Below are 27805 nucleotides of genomic sequence, written 5' to 3' on the forward strand. Positions count from 1 at the left end.
TTAAGCTTCCAGTTCAAATCCCAATCCAACCTGTGATGTTCTGTATTAGAGTTCTTTTCATCTATTAAAGCTGACAGGCTCAATGTGATTCCTGTTTGAAGGGCCTGTATTTAACTCAGTCCAATTAACCTAGTATTATTTACTTTGGCTGATAGAAAAGTTCTACAACCCAGCTTAATTTTAGCTGTGATGCCACAGTAAGTGTTGCCACCAACCGTCTATGCAAGGTTTATTGACATTTCAATCTTCTGATTAACTTTCTGGTAGATAGAGCCTCCAAACTCTGTATTACTATTTACAAAGGTATGAAGTTAGAAGTCTTCAGCCTTGTAACCCAGAGCAAAATTATTCTGTGATGGTCTGGATTAGGCCGGGTCAAAACTCATAGACAGCATGCCTATCTTTAAAGGCCAATACAGCCATGCCAGATGAATCTCTATCAATATTATTACCAAGTTTAAAGCAATCCCATTTCTAGGACACTGTCTTAATTTGGAGTACTATTGCTAGGATGAAATCCCATGACCATAAGCAAGTTAGGGAGGACAGAGTTTATTTGGGTTATGCTTCCAAATCCATAGTACATCACTGAAGGAAATCAGGACAAGAACTATAGACAGGAGCTGATGCAGAGGCTATGGAGGGGTGCAGTTTACTGGCTTGTTCTCCATGTGTTGCTTGTTTGACCTGATGTCTTATAGAACTCAGGATCATCAGCTCAGGGATGACTCTACCCACAATGAACTGTGCTCTCCCACATCAATTACCAATTAAGAAGATGCCCCCATAGGCTTCCCCACAGCCCAGTTTCTCAATTGGCTTGTCTTCCTCTCAGATGACTCTACTACCTTTAGCAGATTGACATAAAATTTGTTTGCAACGACACATTTAGTTTCCTGTTCATCTTCTTTGTGTTTGGTACAAATATGGTGTCAAGAGTCAGGTTCAACCATTCAGCCAACTTATTCTCTCAAGAAATTTCTGTCCTCAGATTCTGTGTTTCATTTTTGGGTGAAGTTAAGCCCATATTGATCCTGTACTTAAGTCTCTGGGATACCAGATGCTTTTTTTCCTATATCAGTGAAAACAGAGCATGAAGCAGAAAATTTCACTGCACTACAAGATTTAGTTCTTAGATCTGTTTTGACTATGCCAAACCCATATCCTGTGTTGAAGATGTCCTTGGAAGCCTTTCTCAGGTCACAGTGAGTTGATCTGTTACACAATTCTAGATCTCAAGGGAGGGCTCATTCTGCTCCATCAAAGCAATGTTGAAGGCCTTCTGGAAATATATTTTTAATAGTCTTATTTTACCTCTATTTCTTAACTGTAATGTTCACTTCATTTTCTTTAGGACTGGATATAATTACTTTAAATATATGTATATATTATATATACTTAACTCATTTTAAATTGAAAGATATGTTAATCTTTAATAGGAAGAAAATTAATTGAGAATCCAGAGAGTTCTTGTGGGAATAGATTCCATCATTAGAACTGGTATCCAAAATGGAGAATCAGTGGAGAATCATCCAAAAGGTGATCAGTCCATTTTTAAATAGATAGGGTGTGTGTGTGTGTGTGTGTATGTGTGTGTGTGTGTGTGTTGTGTGAGGTGGATGGAGCAGAGCAAACATGAACAAATGGATCTGTTTGAGTACATCCTCCTTTTCAAGTGTGGGCTTACTGAAAGAATGAATTAATTCTCAAACACTTGAGGTCACAACAACACCTTAACTTTTTCTCTAGTGAGAGCTCATTCTTGAAAATGAGTGATGTGGCCAGCTGTGGTCAGTAAGAGTTCTCTTTTAGAGATAATAATGTATGCATATTGGCTATGGATTCTTGTAGACATATACTAGAAAATCAGTTCTACACCTACACTAGAGACTGATAAACATTTAAGAACTTACCTTTACTAAGCTATTGGGGCAATGTCCCAACCTCACTATCTCTTAGCATTGCTTTTCTGATAATGAATGATAATTGAGAAGAACTCTTTGCTTGAATGCCCTCTTCACATTGAGGTCTCCCCGAGTCATCTAGTAAACCTTATAATGGGTTTACTCTCAAGTCCACACTGCCTTAATTGTCCTTTTCCTTCTTTGCTCTGTTCATAGCATTGGAAGCTCTCTAAAGTGTTACATAATTTGCCTGTTATGAATGCCACAGATACTACATATTGAACAAGGCAGAAGATGTCCTAAAGAAACCTTACCTTACAAAACTAAATGGAAAACTTACCCAAACTTATGGCTGTTTCTGAGCTGTACCTGTACAGGCAATACATACAACCACAGTCTCATTGCCTAGTGGTCTGGATAGGCACAGGGGAGGATATAGAGAAGCGTCAGGCCCGAGTCCTCTTATAGACTGCAAGTATTCTAGATTTTACACAACACCATAATGGCCTCCTATTATATTAGTCTTGGGGCTTGGGTAAAGAGTGAAAAGACAGAGAGGTTGTGAAGTCCTGATGAATCAGAATATTTAAGGTAGGATTAATTCTGGCTTAGGGTATCTAATATGTCAAGGTTTTTAGCTGTCAATTGCAGTAGCAGATATTTTTGGATACTGGTAAATATCACAGAATTGTTGGTGTAGTTGAGAGAGAATATGTTCTGGACATCTTAGGGCAAAAAGCATTGGCAAATAAAAGTATTTCAGGATCTTAAGAATCAGTAATCTTAAATTAAATGATATGGGATAGTTTACCTTTCTATCATACTATACAAGCATTCAATAATTTGTAGAATCATTTGTATAACAATTATTAAATATTCTTTGATAATAGGGGCTGCTGTTTTGTTTTGTTTTGTTTTTGCAGTGTTTGAAAGTAGAGTTTACCTAACATTATTCTCCAAATAGATGTTATTCCAAAGACAATATATGAGTGAAATGGCCTATAATGATATCCATAAGAGTAAACTTTTTTTTTTTGGTTTGGTCTTTTTGAGACAGGGTCTCTCTGTGTAGCCCTGTCTGACCCGGAACTCACTTTGTAGACCAGGCTGGCCTCGAACTCAGAATTCTGCCTGCCTCAGCCTCCCAAGTGCTGTGATTAAAGGCATGCACCACCACCGCCCGTCTCTATAAAAGCAAACTTAAGGATAAAAATTATATAAAACAGATTTTAAAAATCCAATAATTTAACAAATTAAAAACTGCATAAACTTGTATGTGAAGAACTTCAGTGGTAAAATATAGACTTCTATATTGAGTTCAACAGAATTGTCTTGTGTCTGGATATATACAAATCCACTCAGAGAGAATGTAGATAGATGCTCCAGCCATTGCTAATATCTGATGCAGGTTTCAGAAAAGAAGACCCAATAAATCTCATGTAAGGACACTGAGCTATACCATCATAGTGAGAATTTGGAAAACACCATGTACAACAACTGCTTGCCTCTATACATAGTTTTCTCTTAGTATTTTATAGTTCTGACAGAGTGAACATACATGGAAGTCATCTGTAGAAAGATGATGTCACAGATCCATTCCTATTTCTTGACTTCCAAGTAGGTAGAAGAAAATTGGCCTGACCTAATCCTTATCAACTTAAACTTGAACCAAAGACACCTTAGGGAAGAAAGGAGTCTATTTTTCATAACATGTACTCAGAAAAGAAGTTCATAGAAAAAAAAAAGGTGGCCCCTATGTACTGTGAGAAGGCAGAGCCTCAAGGAGTTTTAGAAAGTTTTATTTAAAATCTTGACTTCAAATGCAACCCACTCCATTCCACAGTTAGACAGAGTGGTGCTTCAAGTGTGAAAGGTAGATCGCTTGTGACATATTTGGGCCAGGTACAAATTTAGAGTACTTATACTCTCAGGGATTCCTGCCAATTGTTCCAGCATCACCCTACCTTCTGGTGTAATCAGGAGTTCCTCCTCATTTTGTTTGCCGGTGCAGCTTAAGTAAGCAGTTTGCAGTTTCCTTTCCTGCATGTCATGAGAGTTTATTCATCTTGCCTCCTAATTGGTTTACTTATGAGCATAAAGAAAAATGGATGTGGCTTTCACATGGAGACAAAGTGCTATCCGTGTGACAGGGCAGAACCAAATATCATTCCTGTGACAACAGCACCAAACCAATTATTGTGGCTCAAATAAGATAGGAAGACTGGGCAGGAAGAAATTATTATAGTTCGCTAATTAAAATAGTAGGCCATTCATAGGAGAAATGCAGTCTAGCATTTTTATAAAGGAAGAGAAAAACAAAACAAAGGACACCAAATATTTCCTACTTTTTATGCAACTGATATATGTGTGTGTGTGTGTGCGTGCAAGAGAGAGAGAGAGAGAGAGAGAGAGAGAGAGAGAGAGAGAGAGAGTGTGTGTGTGTGTGTGTGTGTGTGTGAGAGAGAGAGAGAGAGAGAGAGAGAGAGAGAGAGAGAAGGCATGGCAGGTCCAACAGTGTTATTCTAGGTAAAAAAAACAATACCACATTATTATAAAAGCTCATATTTGATTACCATGTCAGAGTTTAGAACTTTGTGATAAAATAGAAACTGCAGGTATGTATCCAGGACACATCTGTCATCTGTGCCACTTATAATGGGCTACTGTGTTAGGGCTTGTATTTAATGCCCAGGTTTCAGTGAGGACTTTGAAATTCCTTTTGAATAGTTACTATAAAATGCTTACTTGAAGTCTCTAGGTATCCCTCAGTTACTGCTCAGGGAAAACTAGAGTCACTGTCCTACTTGTGGTTGACAGTAGGACACTTTAGGTAGAAAGAACATTTCCTCAAAGAGTTTAGTATTTAATTTCTGGGATTAACATGGGATTCTTGAATCACTTTCAGATGGCATTTGAAAAGAAATCTTTGAGAATGATGTAGATTATAATGCCTTCTACAGGACGATGCCAGGATCATATTTTTTCCTCTTCTTTATTTACCATAAATGGAAAATTGCTATTATTTCCTCTGTCAAGATAAGGGCTAATCTTTCAAATGTTACTTCAGTTCAAAATGAGAAAAATCTTGCTATCTCATCCTTCCAAGTAAAGGAAGATTTGTTGCCTTTTACTCCTTTGGAGTAGCCGAGTAAAAGGCGTCCAAGTCTAGGGATGTTGGGTTAAAGATGATCAAAACACGGGCAAGACATGTCATCAGGTACAGACAGTGAGAAACACATGTTTATTTAACTCCGAAGGAAGATGTAAAGCCATTGTGTTTAAAAATAAGAATTAGAAGTGAGCCTATCCTTTGTTTAGAGAGGAGAAATGTGGGATGAGTAGGGGCTGAAGTTTCTGTACCAGGATAATCAAGCCCATGCGGTAGACAAAACTATCAGGATATTTATCATATGATCCTAAAAGGCTTAGTTAAAAATAAAATAAAAAAAGCTTAACAAGCAGAATCTGAGCTTTTGTAATGAGTTTATCTGGAGCACAGTACAGGCACTGGTTGCCAGAAATGGTTATAAAAATGGTAGCATTTATTCTTCCTAACACCCACTCGTTCATCATGTTCCAAACCTGTTCTCACTAGAATGATCCACTGGGGCCTAAAGTGCCTGTGGAAAGAATATATATTTTTTGAGGAATAAGCTCCAAAGAGCAGGGCTGTACACCAGAAGAAGCAAAAGCATTAATATTTAAGAGCCTTCACCATGAGCTGGGCGCTAGGCTGGGCCTCACATGTGTGACTCATTTTAATGAGAACCCAAAAGGCGAAACTGTGTCGAAAGTCTTTTAAGCCCAAGTCTTGGCAGCAAGGTAATGTCAGAGCAAAATTCCAAAATCCGTGGACAGACTTCCCCAACTGGGAGCTTGACTCCAGAATCTCGGCATGTAATCCTGCTTTCCCCCCAAGTGCTCACCAACATGAAGAAGATGACTGTGGAATTGGCTGGGGTCATGACTTCAAGATTAAGAATATACTTGGAATAAAGTCATGCCCAAGAGAGGGAGAAACAATCCAATTAGACACCATCCACACAAGTACAATCCAAAAGACACCTGGTACTTAAAAGTAATTCACTACTGAAAATAAGCAGCAAATGTTTATTGAGCCATGCGGTTCTGATCACTATTCTCTGCCCCGGGTGGCCCAGTTTTGTGTGGATTCTCACGGATAACATGAGCCAGAGCTAGCCTTTGGATGGCCAGTTCTGTGTTCTTTTCACTTGAATATTCTGCTCAAGGAATCACTGGAATGATTGGCCAGTTGGAGAATGTAGTCAGCCAATTTAGGGAAGAAAGGGTGGATTCTTTAAGAATATTAATTTATTCCTTAAGATGAATTGGACTCAAATTACTTAAAAATATATCCCCTTCTGGGTGATTAAAATGTCATGAGGGAAAATGCTCAGGTGGGTTTTTAAAATACCTGTGACTATGCTATGTCAAGCAACTTGTCAAACAATTTAAACCCACAGATTTCTCTAACATAAGATTGAAATTTTTTGCCTTCCTTTGGTAATTTCTCTTATGCAGCATTATGTTAATCTACTCGCATTACATACGAAATACATTTCCTTCAAACAGGACTGTCTTTAATTTGCTATATCCAACTTAATGATAATGAGGAAATTCTGTAATTATGCTATCAAAGCAGCACGCTTCAAGGTTTCTGACAATAACTATTCTTCATCCATTCCAATAAATATTTAATGAGATACATACCAAGTATTTTCTGGGTATTGAGAATGAGTGGAAAATTAAAGTACTATCATTCATACTTTCTGGAAACTTCTTTTTTAGATAAAGAGACAAAAACAAGAAGATAAATCTGTTAGAGTTTCACATATATTAAAATCATAAAGAAAAATTAGAGTAGACTAGTCACTAGTGATTATTTGGTAGGGCAGAAGGGGAGTGATTAAATTAATGACAGCACCTTTGGGGAGATGAAATTGTAGAGGGAGCCAGACTGGAGGCAGTGAAGAGCTCGATGAGTAATGTTTTAAGTGGTAGAAACAGGTCAAGGATGAAGGGAGGAATATTTTGGCTAAGAAGAAGCTATGATAACAAAATGTAAGGCTGGAATTGGAAAGCTGACAAATGCAAGCTCATATGTCCATGCACAAATTTGCCATGGATAAGAAAGATGGAAGTTCATGGTTTAGAAAAGTGCTTTTACCTTTTGTGTAGAAAACAGGTTGCAAGGTAACAATGAAGGCCTGGGAGACATCCAATGTTGTCCAATGAAGTTGGGGAGGAAACGGCAATGGTGGTTTATGAGGATTCTCTAGAGATTTGGGTTAACATCATACATATTGACATACACACAAATACACAAACACATACACATCATATATATTTATGCATGTGTATACACACACAGACACACAGACACACAGGCACACATGCACACACACACACACACACACACACACAGTGATAAAATATTTCAGAGGCCAAGGCATGGTGCAGTAGGTGGCTTTAGGGTAGACCCATTGTTTTTACTGTTCTATTCTATTGTTGATGAACATTAACATGAACATTTGAATTAAGAATTAGGTTCGAGAATGATACAATATGTACCTTGGAAAGAAATGCTTTGGTAAGCTATTTGGATAGGGATATAGTTTGGAGCAACTCTCATTGAAATTTTCATGGCAAATTACAATTGGAGTATGCCTATTAAATGCTTTACCTTTTGCTATGTAGTCCTTAAGTTTCAGGACAAAGAAAACAGTGGCTGGTGTTCTAGAGAAGATGAACTGTGACTTTCACAAGTTCTCACACTTTATTTGCCCCAGCCTCATACTTTAACTTCTAGTGCTTCAGCCCATGAAACATTATCTTCTTCATCATCTGAAGAATTTATAATTCCTCAGTGAAGATGTTAACCCTGATTGTGACTAGTCACTGCTTATACATACAATTGAATTGGAAATTCTAGGCTAAAAACAAGAATGAAGGCTTTTGCCATCCTTTTAATAGTAGCTCAGCTATCCATTGACAAGAAAATGTATTTTCTCTAAAATACGAGATTGGATTAAAACTTACTCTTTAGACCCAATCCATAAGATAGACTTCTTTGGTGATCACAAACCAGAGATCAATTAGCCTAAAACAAAATACTACTGCTCTTTAAAAAAAATATCAATAAAATGACTCCTAATGATATTCTGCTATTCTTGTAGATTGATACCTTATTCAGCCATCAGAGAAGCTTCCTCCTGCATCATATAGGAACAAATACAGACAGCTACAGCCAGATAATACAAAGACACACACACACACACACACACACACACACACACAGTGAGAGAGAGAGACAGAGACAGAGACAGATGGACACAGACAAAGAGACAGAAACAGAGACAGAAACACAGAGACACAGACAGAGACAGAGAGACAGAGACAGGGACAGAGAGAGATAGAGACAGAAACATAGATCTTGGAACACTGAGCTAGAAATCCTTTTATGGCTCCATGAGATTCCTCCCCTCAGATCTCAGGGAACTCCAGTGGAGGAAGAGGAGGAAGAAGAGGAGGAGGAGAAGGAGGAGGAGGAAGAAGAGGAGGAGGAGAAGGAAGAGGAGGAGGAGGAGGAGGAAGAGGAGGAGGAGGAGGAGGAGAAGGAAGAGGAAACAGAAAAAATGTAAGAACCAGAGAGGATGGAGTACATAGGAGAACAAGGCCTTCTAAATCAACCAGGCAAAAGTCATATGAACTCACAGAGACTGACACAGCATGCGTACACAGGAGCTGCCTGAGTCTATGCTAACAGGTCCTTTGCAAATACATTATGGCTTCTAGTTAGTGTTTTTATGGGACTTCTGAGTGTAGACTGAGTTAGTCTCTGATTCTCATGTCTTCCTTCTTGGTTTGTCTTGTCCAATTTTGCTGTGATCATTTTTTTGTTTTATTTTATTTTTATTTTGTTGTTTTGTTGTTATTTCTTTTCTTGTCTAATGAGAGACAGAAAGGGAGTGGATCCACATGGTAGGAGAAGTAGGGAGGAACTGAAAGCAGTAGAGAGAGGGAGACCCTAATCAGGATAGAGTGTATGTGAAAAGAATCTATTTTCAGTAAAAAGGTAAGAATTTCATGCTAATAATAACAACAACAAAAGGTAACTAAAAAAAAATTTACTCTTTAGTGGAAATGATGCTTCTAGTTTTACCATGCTAACTTGGAGGTTTAGTGATATATGGATATATAACTTTTTAAAACAAGAAATAAAGATATCGATATGGCATAATTCTTTTGTTCCCCCCAGAAAGTATATGAAACATGGACTTCTAAGAATACTTTTGTCCTAAGGGCCAAATAATACTATGATGTATAGAGGACTGGATGACTTCTGGATCAAGGGTCATTTTTCTTACCAGTGTGGGATAGTCTAGACATCTCAGAATGCTGAAATCCTAGAGAATTACTCTATCAAGCCTTTAGTGAATGAGTAAAAATATTGTTATGTTTATATAATGGCTTTTAATAATTTAAAAGGCAATAACCTAGGGCAAGACTGAATCATCTTATTTGACCCTAAAACCATTAATAGAAACCATGATTGGCTTGAGGCTACTGGTTCAATTTTAGTTTTTCTTATTTTTCTATATAGATCACTAGAGCATTAGAACACAATGTAAGTTTTAAAAAAAATGTTGAAATTGATATTCTATATTTTGTACAACTAAGATGACCCAATTTGCCAATTCATACAAATTTCCTTCAATAAAGGCATTAAATTACACAGTGAATCTATTTTGATGCTGTTTATTTTATCAATCTAATTTGAATTAACTGTTGTTCTATCAAAGCAGGGCAGATCAATCACTGGGTATTGGATAATTTGATGGTCTTATTTTACAGTCAGAGATAAAATCCTGTATAGCATTTGAGTCCATTTTTGAAAATCTCTATATATTCATGTTATTTCTCATTAATTGCTGATCAATATCCATCTGTTTTACAGGAATTTGTGTAACACACAAACACACAAACACACAAACACACACATTTTCATTAGAGGAGAAATTGCCAAAGTAGGCATAACTTTTTCAAAACAGTTGCCATGGTCTCTGGTGAATGTTGTTCCTTCTACAAAAATTGTGCTATTGAAAGAGCCACAGAAATCTTTCTCTTTTTTTCTAGAATAAAATAATCTTGCTATGATTGTGAATCTAATATTATGAAATGTAAGATGTAAAAGCTATTAGGTATACAATCCCCTTTATGTTTTATCTTCATTTTCAAATGGCTAAGGCATAGTGAAATTTTACATACTAAACAGCAAGACATTTCAGTCCTGCACACACACACACACACACACACACATATGTATATGTATATGTGTATGTGTATGTCTATGTGTATGTGTATGTGTGTGTGTGTGTGTGTGTATATATATATATATATATATATATATATATATATATATATATATATAAATGTATGTATATGTATATACCTAAATAGTTTGCTAAGTGCTTACCAATCTAGATTAATTGTTCCTCATCTTTATCAGGTTTGTCAGGTTATATAACAGATTTGGGAGTGTAAAACTTCTGCAGACTATAATAAACGCCATTAGTGGAGGGAGCCATGACTGACTTTACTTCCTCAGTCCTGAAATATCAGTGCCTTACTTTGTCGTCATTTAAATTTCCACTGTACAATGGAATTCTAAAAGGAATCACAATATAACAGTCTTTGTTATGTAGAGACTTCATTATAATTTTATGAAACTTTACACAATTTGCAATTGCTGTAGCATATGAAACAAATTAAGAAACTATATTGCACTATTACTTGTGCATTGTAAACTAAACTGACTAAAAAATGAACAACTAGAGATTAAAACCAGTACATGAATATTAATCAGGGAATATTTCTGAAACTATAATTTACCAGGTCATAAATTGACACAAAAGTGAAAATTACCAAAATAGGACCTGATGCTTCTAGCATAATGATGTTAAGAACATTCAGCTAGTGCATTAATAACTACTCACCGAATGCCAACTGGGACGTAATTTAGCATCAGGATTCCGAGAATCTAATCATATATATTAAGGTGTTTAAAAATGTAATTAAAGAAACATTAAATAAACAGAAGTGCCATGTATATATAATGAGTCTTATTTCTTTTACTTTTGAGATTACAATATAATTACATCATTTGCCTGTCCCTTTCCATATAGCTTTCTATACTACTTTCCTTCAAATTGATAGATGACCTCCTTTTTATTAATTGGTGTTACATATATATATATATATCCCCAAAGCATAAATTCACCCCTGCACACTCTGAATAATGCCACTTGTATGTATATTTTCAGGAATGACCCTTTGGGATGAGACCTCAACCATACACAAAGAGTCTTTTTCTTTTTCTTATATTATTTATGTGTGTGTGTGTGTGTGTGTGTGTGTGTGTGTGTGTGTGTGTGTGGCGGGGCATCAGGTGAAACTCAGAGCCTTGTATACATTAACTGAGTGTTTTACTATGTGGATACATCTGTGACCTTGTTTCTGTTGGGTTGGGGTAAGGTAAGGTCTTCCTATATAACTAAAACCAGTGGTCTAATTATGAACATCATGCTTTAGCCTTCCAAGGACTGGGATTGCTTATGTTTTTCACAATGCTGTTACACAATGATTGTGAAAATGGGTTGAAGATAAGGAATCAGTGAGGAATATATCTTTGAGAACTTTTCCCAAATCAACGAGGAGAAAGGAAGATGAGGTTTGAGGAATTATGGGCAGCCTTGTTCCACAGTAGAGTGCATCATATTTCAGTCACTGTTAGTTTCTGGACAAGTCCTAATTGCTCATGCTTATCTCACGTGTGATTTTATAAAACTGAGATGTCTCATTTTTGTATTTAGATTACTTTAATATTTACTTTAATATTTAGATTACTTGCACATTCTACCTAGTGTGAGTTTCTCTGGGAAGGAGCCCAAGTCTTACTCATTATAGAGACCCTGGCACTTGCTGTGATGTCCTCATACTGTGAGTGATTGTAGTGATAATGTGGTGGTTTGGATGAGAGGGTTCCCCCACAAGTCTCAAATATTTCAATACTTGGTACCTGGTTCATGGCTATTACAAGAGGATTAGGAGACGTGGCCTTGCTAGAGGGAGTATGTCCTAGGGACTGGCTTTGAGGTTTTGATAGAAGCATTATATTTTGAGCTAGTTCTCTCTATTTCCTGTTATTGATAAAGGTGTGAGCTCTCAGTTGCTGCTCCAATGTCATATTATCCTGCTGGTTGCTATCTTCTCTGCTCTGATGCTGGTGGATTCCTGTGCACCTGAAACATCAAAACTCAAAAAAAGCAGTCACTTTATAAATTGGCTTGTTGTCATGTTGTTTTACCATAAGAGGAAAGAAGTAACTAATGCAGTTATCAAGAATAAATAATGAATTAGTCAATATATGAATAAGTGACTAGAAAGAATTTGGATTGAGGAGACTTAATCATTTATGTTCATTATTTTATTTTTCTCAAGTTGGCTTCTTCAGCACCTCATTACCTTCATTACTCATATGTAGTATACATTTCACATTCCATGTGGCCAGTGTACTATTACTGAAACCCAGGTAACCACAAATAAAGTATTGACATTGTACTCATCTAAGAGTTTTTCATTGAAAAGGTATTAGCACACAGCAATACATCAACATCCTTGCTCCTTCTCTGTGTAGCACCATGCACAGGGTTAATTGCCTGGTTTGAATAAATCTACTTTCATTGTATATAAGTCTTGGTATGCACTGTTCATTTGATAGGACATGATGAATACTGAGTTGAAAATTAAAGTCTCTGATTTTAGCCCATAGAATTGGAGAAAATATTTTCCACCTGTACATCTTGAATACAGGGTTAATAATTAGTATATGTAAAATATTGATTAAACTAAACTTCAAGAAAAGAGAGAATAGAGGTGAAGAAGGAGCTGTGGAAGTAAACAGAGCTCCAAAATAAGAAATACAAATGACTAGGAAACTGGTGTGAAACAGTTTGATATCCTTAGCCATCAGGACAATGCAGACTGACACTACTGTGGGACACCGAGGTGTGGGATAGCCAGATCTGACTCGGGGGTCCTCAAACCTACAAGAAAGCAAGGGCCCTCTGGTTCTCAGTCTCGCAGACATCCAGATGACACTGGGAACTGCAGAAGAGCTGAGAAAGGCATGGGGGACCCCACAGGCTGGATCTAACCAGGGGCTGGGGGCAAAAGAAGGCAGGAAGCTCCAGCTGGTCCCTTGGGTGAGTCCTTGGCTTGATGGTGGCTGTGGGCTTGGCTTGGTGGCACTGTGGCTGGGAGCACAAAGAGGCCTTCTGTTGGAGATTAGACAGCAGCCCTATAGGAAAAGGCCTACTCTATAGCTCCCTATGGCAGATCCTGATGAAAAGAGGCAGTCCATGGTTTTAAGGCATTCACTGTCTTGGTGGAAAGTGGATGAGTAAAACCATACCCCAGTTGTCAGGGCAGGTCTGAGGTTAAATACCTTTTGCAGGAGGAGTGTCTGGGAAGGAGAGTGTATTGGCTAAGTCCTCCAGGCCTTTAGGTACCTCATTAAAATGGAGATCTGCCTTGAGCCTGCATGACCACAGGTCACATCCTCTGCATGTGGAGGGACTTGAGGCATTGCTCTTACTTGACTGAATGATACAAATCAATGGCGAGCTGCAGCTAGTGACTGGGGCCTGGTACCTGGGAACCAGGTGAAGTGTCTACCATCCATTCAGGTTTTGAGCCTTAACTCAACCTGTCACAACATGAATAACATTGTATGCCTAATTTGCCCATCTCACTTTATAGGAAACATTAAAGATTATTATTACATGGTTAGATTTATAGTTCAAGAAACTGTGGAGACAGAAGAGAGAAGAAATGAGCAGACAATCACAATACTACAGTGCTTCTGAAAGTACAGAGGACAAGGATAATGTGATAGCAATGAGAATGTGGACATCCAATTGAAGAATATTCAGAGCATTAGAAAAGATTATTGGATTTGGGATGGAAGTAAAGGGGATCATGAAAAAGACAAAAACTAGAATTGATGCAGGATTTTGATTTGCTCTTTGTCCTTTAAAGTTCAAGCAAATAAAACCACAGAGATAAAGGATTTAGGACAAACTGTTCCAATGTACAGATGATAATGAGTTCAGTTGTAGAGAAAGTGAATTTTAAATGTTGAATTTCATTTAGGAGTGTGTGCTTTTTGGAAAAAAAACACATTTATTTTCTAGAGTTCTGGGGAAAACTATTTGCGAGGAAACTCACAAGTATATAGTAGCAGAAAGATCATTCTGGGAGAGGGAAAGGAATGAAGATAGCAAGGAAGCTGGGAACTCTATACTTACGACAGGAGGAGAGACCTGGGTGACAGAGGTATAGGAAGAATGATGATAGAAACGTGCAACATTGTGATCTCATGGATTCCAAGGAAGAAAAGGACATGAAAAGAAAATGACCAGCGATGAAAAATTTGGTGAGCAGTTTTAGCAATAAAAGTTTCAAAATTGCATACAGGATTTGTCCACTGGTAAGCTTATGGTGATTCTGGAAAATGAAACAAAACAAAAAACAAAACAAACAACAATAAAACCTTCCAAATTTAGGTGAGGATAAGAGGCAAAGAAGAATATCATTTGCTCTTACAACAGGAAAGAATGCTAGATGCTGTATCCATGTAAGACACATACATACACATACACACACATAAACACATATAAGCACACATATATACACATGCATGGTTAAATAATATTGGCAAATGCTACCAGCTTGTAAGAAAGATAGAAATCTTAGTATATCATGAAAAGTTAACTACAAGGTGGAATCAGTGCTATTTTTAGGTAAAAATCTTCAGATCATTTGACTGATTCATAGTTTGTCTTTCCACTCATTTATTTGATTCTACTAATTCTTGGTCTTTTACTAATGCTAGGGACACAGCCCTTTAGTTTGGGTAGTTAAGGGGATAGAGTTAGACCCATCTCATGTATAGTTTGTATAGAATAAAACTTGTATTTCAGTGTTTGTGGAAATGGAGAATTACTACTTTAAATTTGCTTCGTTATCTTTTCTTCCTGGAAGAGAAAAAAAAAAGAGCAAGACAATTTTGTGAAAATCATGAGAATGTATTCTTCAGTTATACAAGCATAAGATTTTATCTTAGAAAAATAGACCACTCATAAAGCTTTGCAGACATGTCAGCCTGAGAAGTTACATAAAAATGTAGTTTTCAATAGGAGCCTCTTTAAAGGGGTCAAAGGATGTAGAATTGGAAATAGCCAGGTAGAATTGGAAATAGTATTTCTTCCATGTTATGAATTTAACTGCAATTGATCTTGTAAATTGTTAATTTTTAGAAGAGCTATGACTATATTTTGTTCAAATAGTTATAATGAAGTTAGAGATAGTGCTTTATAATACATTCTTCTGAGATTGAAACATTCCATCCTACAGGGATTTTTTTTTTTTTTTTTTTTGACGGTAAAGGATTTAAAAGAGCTTCAGGAAATTCCTAAAATTTACTAGACTCTCCAGGTCCCTCTCACCTAGAGTAAGCAATAAATCTGATGTGAGTCACTCTTCGAGAAGGTAAAGGCCAAGGAAGACTCTGAGAACCTAACAGTTGTTTGGAAGAAGCAAATGCCAGCCTAGTTGCTTGGAAGAGGTTTAGAGACACTGAGGCTCTTGGAAATGACCTCTCCAACATGTTGAGCGGCCTGCACCCCACCCCTCTTTTCCATTACCCTTCCATTTCCTCTTCAGAAAAAAGCAAACCTTCAAAAGAGAGGATGTCAAACAGGACAAAACAAGATACAGTAAGACAAAGCATTTTAATTAAATGCATTGAGAAACAAATTAATATGTGAGTAACTGACTGCAGTGACTCAGAAAGTCCAATTAATTTGCATAATCCTCCCTAAATAGTAGTGCATTCCTAAACATTGTGAAAGCAATATACTACAAACTGATAGCCAATATCAAACTAAATGGAGAGAAATTTGAAGCAATCCACTAAATTAGGGACCAGACAAGGCTGCTCACTTTCTCCCTATCTATTAAATATAATACTTGAAATCCTCCCACAGCAATCAGACAACAAAAGGAGGTCAAAGGGATACAAATAGGAAAGGAAGTCATGTTATTACTATTTGCAGATGATATGATAGTATACTTAAGTTAACCAAAAAACTCAACTAGAGAACTCCCAAAACTGATAAACAACTTCAGCAAAGTGGCTGGATATAAAATTAACTATACAAATCAGTAGCCTTCCTCTATTCAAAGAATAAACAAGCTGAAAAAGAAATTAGGGAAATGACACCCTTCACAATAGTCACAAATAATATTACATAGCTTGGTGTGACTCTAACCAAGCAAGTGAAAGATCTGTATGACAAGAACTTCAAGAAAGAAATTGAAGAATAGCTCAGAAGATGGAAAGATCCCCCATGCTCATGGATTGGCAGGATTAATATAGTAAAAATGGCCATTTTGCTCAAAGCAATCTACAGGTTCAATGCAATCCCCATCAAAATTCCAAATCAATTCTTCATAGAGCTAGAAGGAGCAATCTGCAAATTTATCTGGAATAAGAAAAAACCCAAGATAACAAAAAACTATTCTCCACAGCAAATGATTTCCTGGGGGGATTGCTATCCCTGACCTCAGGTTCTACTACAGAGCAATAGTGATAAAAACTCTTTGATATTGGTTCTGAGACAGGCAGGAAGATCAATGGAATAGAACTGAAGAACCAGAAATGAACCCAAACACATACGGTCACTTGATATTTGACAAAGGAGCTAAAAACATCCTGGGGAAAAAGGACAGAATTTTTAACAAATGGTGCTGGATCAAATGGAGGTCAGCATGCAGAAAAATGCAAATCAATCCATTCTTATCTCTTTGTACAAAGCTCAAGTCCAAGTGGATCAATGACCTACACACAAAACACTGAAGCTTATAGAGGAGAAAGTGTAATATGGAAGAACGTTAAACACATGGGCACAGAGGTAATTTTCTTGAATAGAAAATTTTTGAATAGAACACTAATGGTTTATGCTCTAAGAATAAGAATCACCAAATGGGACCTCATAAAACTGCAAAGCTTCTGTAAGGCCAAGTACACTGTCAATAGGACAAAACAGTAACCAACAAATTGGGAAAAGATCTATACATCCAATAGAGGACTAATATCCAATGAATATAAAGAACTCAAGAAGTTAGACTCCAGAGAGTCAAATAACCCTATTAAAAATGGGGTACAGAGCTAAAGAGGGAATTCTCAACTGAGGAAACTCAAATGGCTCTAAAGCACCTAAAGAAAGATTCAGCATCTTTAGTTACAAGGGAAATGCAAATCAAAATAACCCTGAGATTCCACCTTATACCAGTCAGAATGGCTAAGATGAAAACCTCGGGACAGCAGATGCTGGAGATGATGTCGGGAAAGAGGAACACTTCTCCATTGTTGGTGGGATTGCAAGCTGGTAAAACCACTCTGGAAATCAGTTTGGTGGTTCTTCAGCAAATTATACTTAGTACTACCTGAGGACCCAGCTATACCATTCCTGGGTCAGGATGCCCAACAGAAGATGCTCCAACAGATAATAAGGACACATGCTCCATTATGTTCATTGCTGCCATATTTATAATAGCCAGAAGCTGGAAAGAACCCAGATGTCCCTCAACTGAGGTATGGATACAGAAATTGTGGTATTTATACACTATGGAGTACTATTCAACTATTAAAAACAATGAATTCATGAAATTCCTAGGCAAGTGGATGTAACTAGAAAGTGTCACCCTGAATGAGGTAACCCAATCACAAAAGAACTTGCATGGTATGCACTCACTGATAAGTAGATATTATTCCAAAAATCTCAAAATAGGGAAGTTACAATTCACAGACCACAGGAAGCTCAAGAAGGAAGACTTAAGTGGGCTGCATTGGTTTCTCCGAGAAGGGGAACAAAATACTCACAGGAGCAATTATGGAGACAAAATATGGAGCAGAGATTCAAGGAAAGGCCACCCAGAGACTGCCCTATATGGGGATTCATCCTATGAACAGTCACCAAACCCCTACAGTATTATGGATGATAAGAAGGGCATATCGAAAGCAACTTGTTATGGTTTTCTCCTGAGGGGCCCTGCCAAAGCCTTATAGATATAGAGGCAGATGCTAGCAGCCAACCATTGGACTGAGCGTGGGGTCCCCAATGGAGGAGTTCAGGGTGGTCTTCTGGGGCTGAAGTGGTTAGCAGTCCCTTGAGAAGAATGATGCTGCTCACCCAGATGCCTCAGGACTCCCAGGGAGTAAACCATCAAACAAGGGGTACACATGGTTCCAACCAAAAGTGTGGCAGAGGAATGCCTTGTTGGGCATTAGTGGGAGGAAAGGTCCTTGAGCCTGTGAAGGCTCAATAGATGCCCCAGCATAGTGAGATCGAGGTGGGGTAGGTGGGAGTGGGTTGGGTGGAGGGACATATTCTTGGAGGCAGGGGCTAGGAGGAGGGGTTGGGGGTTTTCAGGGAGGGGGAAACTGGGAAAGGTTTTAGCATTTGAAATGTAAATGAAGAATATATTAAAAAAATATTTAAAAAATATCATTCCAGTATATGATGCATAAAATGAAATATAGAGTCTGGCTTCAAGGTCAGAAGAGTCAGTGAAATAAAGGAGGCCTGGAAGTGGAATCCTAAACGATGTGCATCTAAGTTGCAAGATCAGGCTTGTTTGTTTTTCTTTGTAATGAGCACAAGGTATAGCGAGCTTCATAGCTTGAGGAAAAAAGAGAGGGAGGTAAAACAAAGAAGGAAGGGAGTGGAGAGGGCATGGCCTATCTGAGACTGTAGAGAACTTAGGAGATTTCTTATATCACAGAACAATTGTTTCTAATCCTAGTGGTAGTTGAGATCCATGAAATGACAGTCTTAAAGAGGATCTTACTTAGATTTTAGAAATAATATTAATAAAGCCATGACAAGAGATACTGACATATGTGATGGTATTTTAAAAGCATAGAAAAAATTGGTTTCTGGTCTAAGCAAGTAAGGACAATGAGAATGATGGAAAGTGGACCAACTATAAACATTTCTGAAGATATTAATAGCACATACAGCATGGAAGGGAAGGAAGGTATCAACAAAAACTCTCATGCTTCTGGAGCTACTGGGTAGATTCTGGTATGTTTTTATAAGGGGAATCTATAGAAGTAGAAGTAATTTGAGGAATAGAAAGTTATATGTTCATTTCTGGCAATGAATTATCTGTGTAATAGAAAATATTCAACAAGCATTTTGATATGTTCATCTATAACCCAGGAGGAATATTTGAGTTGAAGGGAAATGGGGAAGTTAATAGGATACAAATGTTAATCAAGTGAGTATCGCTGAAATGAAGCACTCAGAATGAGTGTGACTGAAAATGTAGATGGAAGAAGTATCATTCTATCTCACCTTTGTACACATATATATAAGTATATCCAAATAAACATAAAAGGAAACAGTAAAGTAGACAAAGAAGTCCGATATGGGGAGAAGGGAAAGAGGAGGAGAAAGAGGAGGAGAAGGGGAACAGTGAAAGAGGAAGACAAAAAGCAGGAGGGTGGAGAAAGAAAGTAAAAGAATGAGGGGGAGGAGCAAAGGAAGAAGACTGAAGGAAGGAAGCAAGAATGGAGTGGCAAAGTAAGAGGGAAGAGGAAGGGGAAGAGGAGGAAGAAGAATTTAAGAGAAGGAAGAGGGAAGGGAGAAGGAGATCTCGATGTTCATAAGGGAAATTGGTCTGAAGTTCTCTTTCTTTGTTGGATCTTTGTGTGACTTTGGTATCAGCGTAATTGTGGCTTCGTAGAAGGAATTGGGTAGTGTTCCTTCTGTTTCTATTTTGTGGAATAGTTTGAAGAGTATTGGTGTTAACTCTTCTTTGAAGGTCTGGTAGAATTCTGCACTGAAGCCATCTGGTCCTGTGCTTTTTTTGGTTGGAAGACTTTCTATGACTCCTTCTATTTCTTTAGGCATTATGGGACTGTTTAGATGGTCTAGTTGGTCCTGATTTAATTTTGGTATTTGGTATCTGTCGAGGAAATTGTCCATTTCCTCCAGATTCTCCAGTTGTGTTGAGTACAGGCTCTTGTAGTAGGATCTGATGATTTTTTGGATTTCCTCAGTTTCCGTTGTTATATCTCCCTTTTCATTTCTAAGTTTGTTAATTTGGATACTTTCTCTGTGCCCTTTGGTCAGTCTGGCTAAGGGTTTATCTATCTTGTTGATTTTCTCAAAGAACCAGCTCCTGGTTTTGTTGATTTTTTGTATGGTTCTCTTTGTTTCTACTTGATTGATTTCGGCCCTGAGTTTGATGATTTCCTGCCTTCTACTCCTCCTGGGTGAAATAGCTTCTTTTTGTTCTAGGGCTTTCAGGTGTGTCATTAAGCTGGTAATGTATGCTCTCTCCATTTTCTTTTTGGAGGCACTCAGGGCTATGAGTTTTCCTCTTAGCTCTGCTTTCATTGTGTCCCATAGATTTGGGTATGTTGTGCCTTCATTTTCATTGTGTTCTAAAAAGTCTTTAATTTCTTTCTTTATTTCTTCCTTGACCAAGGTATCATTGAGTAGAGTATTGTTCAGTTTCCACGTGTATGTGGGTTTTCTGTTGTTTCTGTTGCTATTGAAGACCACTTTTACTCCATAGTGATCAGATAGGAGGCATGGGATTAGTTCTATCTTCTTATATTTGTTGAGGTCTGTCTTGTGACCAATTATATGGTCGATTTTGGAGAAGGTACCATGAGGTGCTGAGAAAAAGGTATATTCTTTTGTTTTAGGATAGAATGTTCTATATATATCTGTTAAATCTAATTGGTCCAAGGCTTCAATTAGTTTCATTGTGTCCCTGTTTAGTTTCTGTTTTCCTGATCGGTCCATTGAGGAAAGTGCAGTGTTGAAGTCACCCACAATTATTGTGGTAGGTGCAATGTGTGCTTTTAGTTTTAATAAAGTTTCTTTTACGAATGAGGGTGCCCTTGCATTTGGGACATAGATGTTCAGGATTGACAGTTCTTCTTTTTGTATTTTCCCTTTGACCAGCAAGAAGTGTCCCTCAGAGTCTCTTTTGATGACTTTGGGTTGAAAGTCAATTTTATCTGATATTAAAATGGCTACTCCAGCTTGTTTCCTGAGACCATTTGCTTGTAAAATTGTCTTCCAGCCTTTTCCTCTAAGGTAGTGTTTGTCTTTGACCCTGAGGTGTGTTTCCTGTAAGCAGCAAAATGTAGGGTCCTGTTTACGTATCCAGTCAGTTAGTCTGTGTCTTTTTATTGGGGCATTAAGTCCATTGATGTTAAGAGATATTAAAGAATAGTGATTGTTACTTCCTATCATTTTTGACGTTATTTTTTATATTTGATTGCTTAACTTCTTTTGGGTTTGATGTAAGGTTACTATCTTGCTTTTTCCAGGGTGAAGTTTCCCTCCTTGTATTGGTGTTGTCCTCCTATTATCCTTTTTAGGGCTGGGTTTGTGGATAGATATTGGGTAAACTTGGTTTTGTCATGAAATATCTTAGTTTCTCCATCTATGGTGATTGAGAGTTTTGCTGGATATAGTAGTTTTGGTTGGCATTTGTGTTCTCTTAGAGTCTGCATGAGATCTGCCCAGGACCTTCTAGCCTTCATAGTCTCAGGTGAAAAGTCTGCTGTGATTCTGATAGGTCTTCCTTTATATGTTACTTGGCCTTTTTCTCTTACTGCCTTTAGTATTCTTTCCTTGTTTAGTACATTTGGTGTTTTGATTATTATGTGATGGGAAATATTTCTGTTCTGGTCCAGTCTGTTTGGAGTTCTGTAGGCTTCTTGTATATTCATGGGCATCTCTCTCTTTAGGTTAGGAAAGTTTTCTTCCATAATTTTATTGAAGATATTTGCTGGCCCATCAAGTTGTAAATCTTCACTCTCATCTATGCCTATAATCCTTAGGTTTGGTCTTCTCATTGTGTCCTGGATTTCCTGGATATTTTGGGTTACATGCTTTTTGCAGCAATGTGACCATCATTAAACAGGTTGACACGAAGGGTGAAGGTGTGAGGAGTTACAAAGCTCTGTCAATGGCTGGTAAGACAGTTTGTTCAACATTCTATCAGCCAAAGACTTAGCTTTGGTCCCATAGTACTCACCTAGTTAGGGTTAGGTCACCCTGGGATATTAATGTACACTCTGCAGAATCCACACAGCTATGAAATCACCTAACAGGGTGTTCTTCAGAACTTGATTTCACTGTTAAAGCTTCCAGGACGGAAGAGAATGGCAGTTCCATTGACAAGTGATGGGAAAAGCAAGATGCTCCTTGAGTCTCTTTAATGTTTCTTGAAGCTAGAACAGTTATATGATACCTAGGATAGAAGTAATATTAGCTTTGGAGATTTAAAACTCTAGGTGAGAATATGATCCTAAATATGGTCTTTGTCGTGTAGGGAGGAAATAGTGTGATCCAGACCTGGCAGATGCAAAAGTCCCTTGCATTGGATGCAGGAGATGGCAGTGGATGTGAGCAACAGTATGAGTGTCACGGGTCAAGCTAGGCATGGAGAGGGTTTCTGAGGGAGGGGTGTCTGGGCAGTGAAGACAAACAAGTCAAAGTTAAAATGTGGGTCCAACTGGCTGCTTAGGTTCTGCTGAGATGGCTTTCCAGACTGCCCTCTCTCTCTGTCTCTCTCTCTGTCTCTGTCTCTGTCTCTGTCTCTGTCTCTCTCTCTCTCTCTCTCTCTCTCTCTCTCTCTCTCTGTGTGTGTGTGTGTGTGTGTCTATTCTGCTCTAAACAGATTTTTTTCTTGCTGTTCTAAAAACTCTCTGGTTGAGACAGCTGTGTCTGCTAGTAAAAATTCTAAAAGCTCTCTGGATAGCTCATGTGTTTTCTGACCAAAGCCAGAAAAGCTGCTATAAAGAAATTATTGCATCTTTCTGCCAAGTCAGATATCCTGTTAGAAAAAATTCTTGAAGAGCTGTTTTAGCTCTCCAGAGATTGCCAGATACCTCATCTCTCTACTGAAAAATTCTAAAGAACTGTAAGGTGTTCTGCTAGCTCATTTCATATATACCAAAAAGCCCATTTTTTATTTACATATCAACCAATCATTCACTTCAGGTTTCCTTCTGATCATCCTATGAATCAGCATCCTGTGATCCAGCCCATTGATTCTTCGGAGACAGTAAGCATCCATTTTTTTCTTAGCATTGCAAAATAAATTCAGAGATCTGTCTGCCTTTGAAAAGCACAGACAATAAGCTAGTAGGGTGGGACTCTGTCCTGAAATTAAAATTTCTACCACACCTGAGCCTGGACTAATTGTGTCCTGGGCTAACCTTGAACTCAAGAATCTGCCTGCATTAGTATTTGCCTCTTTGTATCTTTCTGACAAGTTGGCTCATGGAGTAGTTACCTTTGTTCCTTTAGATTCATGAGGCCCTTCATAATTCAAATTTCATCCTTATAATTTTGCAGAGTTGAGAAATTACATATTTTAAATTCATATATTTGGAGTTCCTTCCTATAGCCATAAGGGCTGTCCTGAAGGTCTCAGAGTTTACTTTAGCTGAGACATAGGCACATCTGACTCCTGGATTCCTGCTATTTCTAATTGTCATAGAGCCCTTAAGATTATCTGGGAGGACATTTCTCAAAAACAAAAAAACAAAAAAACAAAAAAGGAGACTTCCACTGGTAGTACTGGCTTCAGAAAGTTATGTACATTATTACACAAACAAGCCTTATACCCACAGTAGCCATTGACACTCCTCGAGGTTTACACTAGAGCTCTGTCCCAGGGGTAGGAACCATGTCACTCTGTGCCCATCAAGGCAATGTTGGGCTTAGCATATGAGAAAGGATAGGAAAGAGGAGGGCAGACTGCCAGGAAAGAATGAACTGGTATCGGCGTGGCCTTTCAAATAAACAAATATAAGATGAATACAATGTGATGATAAAATTTCTACATATATCATTTGTGAGTGATTAAGCTTAATGAATGCATAAACATGAAGGATATGTTCATCAATAAACTCTAAGACCTTGACCCTCCATCAGTGGTACTTACTTCAAAATGACCCTGGGTGAGACACTGAGGCAGAGCAAAAGCAAGAGGTTTATTTTCTGGCACCTTCAATTAATCCTTCGAGTTGACCTTCAATTAATCCTTCAAGGCAAGTTACTGGAAGTTGACCCTGAATGGCTATTACAAGCAGTTTATATACTTTTTAGGGGCACAGGTTACATCAGCAGGGTTACAGTTCAAACTTACTGGTTAAACATATTGACCTTTAAATCTATTGGCTAGCAAGCATGACAAGCATTGGAATTCTACATGAGACTTTCCAGAGGGTCTGGTGTCTATCAGAATGTTCCTATGGGTGGAGAATTGAACTTGGCCTAGCCTTGACCCAGGCAGGAAGGGGAAGCTCTAATGAGGGTGTGGGATTGGAAAAAGCCTAAGGGTCCCTCAAAACCGTGACAATTTGAGTAAACATTTAACAAAACTGGAGTTCATGGTGGATGCATTTACTAGGTGGTTCTTGTTTCACAATGGCCTATTAATGTACCATTTTATAAATCTGGAGTAATTGGTGTTTCAGAGACTTTCTGCCTCTGTCTGCTAACCTAGGCCTAGTCCTGGATGCTTCTACCCACAATACAATCTAATCTAGGCCTAGAATGTTTTCAGCCTCTGAGAGTTGCTGCTGAACAACCTCACTCCTCCCTAGTTCTTTCTGATCTCTGGTTGGCTAGTTCAACTCAACTGTTTTGGCTCAAAGTCCTTCCCAATATGACTAAATATGGTTTCTCTCTTTCAGCCTCTCCTGAAATGCTCTCTTTGGTCTCCTACTAACTTTGGCAATCTGTTCTGTTCTGGCTCCTTCTCATTCTCTGACTCATTTTGTATTCACCTGTGTCTAGCTTGCTCTATCTCTGCAACCTGTGTCTGGACAACTGTCTCAGTAAAGCTACCCCCTTCCTCTTTTTTTCCTCTCTCTGCCTTGTTCTTAAAGTAGCATCCCTTTCCTCTCTCTTCTCTTGAGAATTGGGCATATCCTATTCTGTCAAACTGTTTCCAGCTTGTCACTTTGCCACTCAATTAGGTCTTACTTTCAAACATGGGTGCTTCCTTCTACAAACTAACTTTACCTTCACTGTTTGTACTAAGGTTAAATCCATTGCAGCCAGAGGGATTAAAGGTGTGAGGTAAGACCACACAGCAACTAGAAATATTTTTTTTCCGGTAAACAGCACAATCTTGGATCCACAGTGTGATAAAAACAAAAGCTAACAGCTTGATTTTGTTCTCTGTCATGCTACCATTTAGGAGTGTTCTTATTCATAATGTGTGTGTGTGTGTGTGTGTGTGTGTGTGTGTGTGTATGTGTGTGTGTATGTACATATGTATGTGAACATTGATTATAGATAAATATGTTCACCAACAGAAAAATAACAACAATAAAACCAAGAAATGGACAATGGGAGAGAGAGACAGAGAGAAATAATGAACTGAGATCATCTGAAGTTATTATATACTTTAAATGAGGAGTAAGTAGGCATTTTCATTTTTCCTATCATCATGTATCATTCATCAGACTGGAGGTACTAACAAACATCATACACCTGAGAAAGACAGGCTGCAAAGAACTGGAATTGAAGAGTTAAAATTCTTTTTTAGTATTCAGACAATCATTAAGAACAAATGATGAACATTGAATCAAACAGAAGCCTTCCCAACAGGGGAAAAATTGAAATTAACAAACTGGGATGCTGCTGAGCCCACAAACAAGTGATCAAAGTAATGACCTCAGTATTACTATGCCTGAAGTTCTCTGTATCACTCAACACCCATCAGAGAAGCTTCTTCTTGCAGTAGATGGTGGTTAACCCAGAGACCCACAACTACGAATACAGTGAGAAACCATGGAATACTTGGCCCTGGATTGGATACCTGTATCAAAGTTCTCAAGGTGAAGGGATCTCTGTGGAAGAGGAGACTCAAAGATTCTTAAGAACTGTGTATGGTGGATGAACATAAGGAAAAAACATCTTCCAGACAAAATAGGACTGATGCACACAGAAACTGACAGGATCTGTGAAATAATTTATAAGACCTGCATGAGCTCAAGCAAGACAAATGCCAGCATGGGAAAGGAAAAACAGACACAAAATCCTACCCCTAAGCGAGAAGCCATTTGCAATTGATACATGCTGTGGTAAGAAAGTCAGTGTCTTCACTGGAATAAAAATGAGTACATCAGCTACACTGTACAGAAGGCCTCGTGGTCAGCAGTCACTCACAAGCACAGAGGGCACTTCATATTTGTTGTGTACTTCGTTGTTGTGGTGGTGGTGATGGTAGTTTGGTTTTGTCATTTTAGATATTGTTTTGTTGGCTTTATTATTTTTCAGGGTTTTGAAGCAACAGAAAGAGCATAAAGTTGAATGGGTAAGGAGATAAGATCTAGGAAGGCTTAGGGGAGAGAAAAATGTGATTGAAATATACTGTATGAAACACTAAATAATAAAAATGGCATCAATAAGGTAAAAGAAATGAATCAACCAGAAGCAAGATATTAAATTAGTTGGTAGAAATTTATAATGTTTCTTTAAATAAACCCTACTCAGGAGCTTCAATAACCTCAGACTCTATATACAATAATTAAAAAATTAGAAATCTAGAAATAATATTAATATAGAGTATGTAATATCAATCTGGGAAAAATTAAAAATAATTCTGGAAAATTTAAAGATAATTCTCACTCAAATGAAAATACATTTGATGATTACAGAACTTAGTATAACTTCTTTGATCTAAGTTCTCTTTGTATAATATGGGCTGATTATAAACTTTTAGTCCTCATAAAATAGCTAACAGTGAGCCCACATCCTATCTTTACAGTCTTTACTTTGTTTTTGAGCTAAGACCTTATTGTATAATCTCGGCTGCCTTTGACCTTTCCATTCTACAGTTTTGTTTTGCTGAGTGCTAGGTATGTAGGAGTGTAAAACCTTTGTTCCTAGCAAAGATTTTAAATAGAATTCCTCTCTCAGTTAATTTATCATTTTGGCTTACTCCAAAGGAAAATACTCTATGTTTGTTTCTGGTGTTAAGCAGAATTTGAACTTCAAATGAAAAAAAAATCCAGGGAATATAAAATGAATTCTTTTTCATTTAAATTCAGCTAATAGATTGGTCTGATGGCTGTATTTCCTTACCTTTGCTAGTTCCCTAAAACTACACAGAGAAACCAAGAAGTATGTGAAGGCACATGAGCCATTAATTGTGCTAAGCCCTAGACATACCCGTTCAGACATACCTAGACTTCTTTCAATACCAAAGTTCTTAAGTTGTCTATCAGGAAAAGCTAACCACTAATGAACTGGGGTAATATTGATTTATATTAACCCCCTATGCTAATTTGGCGACGTCCCAGCCATGACCCCAATGTACTTGCTTCTTCTTATTGATCTGGCTCTTTGGGCTTCAGCTGTGTTTCCATGATCTCTCTCTGGACCCCTTCTTTATAGCTCCAATTTCTCCATCCTTCTGCCCATCTGAACGCCCGCACCCCCATTCTCTCCCTGTTGTAGGCACAAGCTTCTGCCTTGTTCTCTGTTGCCCAGCCATTGGGTGACCAGCATTTCTTGATAAGGCAGAGAATAAATGGTAAGAATTATTTGCATAAACTTGAGGCAGGAGAGTCTTGGTATAAGGATTACAATGCCATGTCCAGATGGAAACAAGATATTAGGGCAGAGAAATCAACATTTTAGTAATATAAGGGCAAACAACACAATGTACAAAAACACCATGTCTACAAGGGCAACCCTGGA

The 27805-nt window shown here is 37.9% G+C and overlaps 1 pseudogene; it reads right to left on the reverse strand.

Moving 5' to 3' along the window:
• LOC127668998 (voltage-dependent anion-selective channel protein 3-like) lies at positions 1 to 25283 on the reverse strand (annotated as a pseudogene).
• Positions 25284 to 27805: the final 2522 nt, after the last annotated feature.

This window comes from Apodemus sylvaticus, chromosome 18, assembly GCF_947179515.1.
Source record: "Apodemus sylvaticus chromosome 18, mApoSyl1.1, whole genome shotgun sequence".
NCBI lineage: Eukaryota > Metazoa > Chordata > Mammalia > Rodentia > Muridae > Apodemus > Apodemus sylvaticus.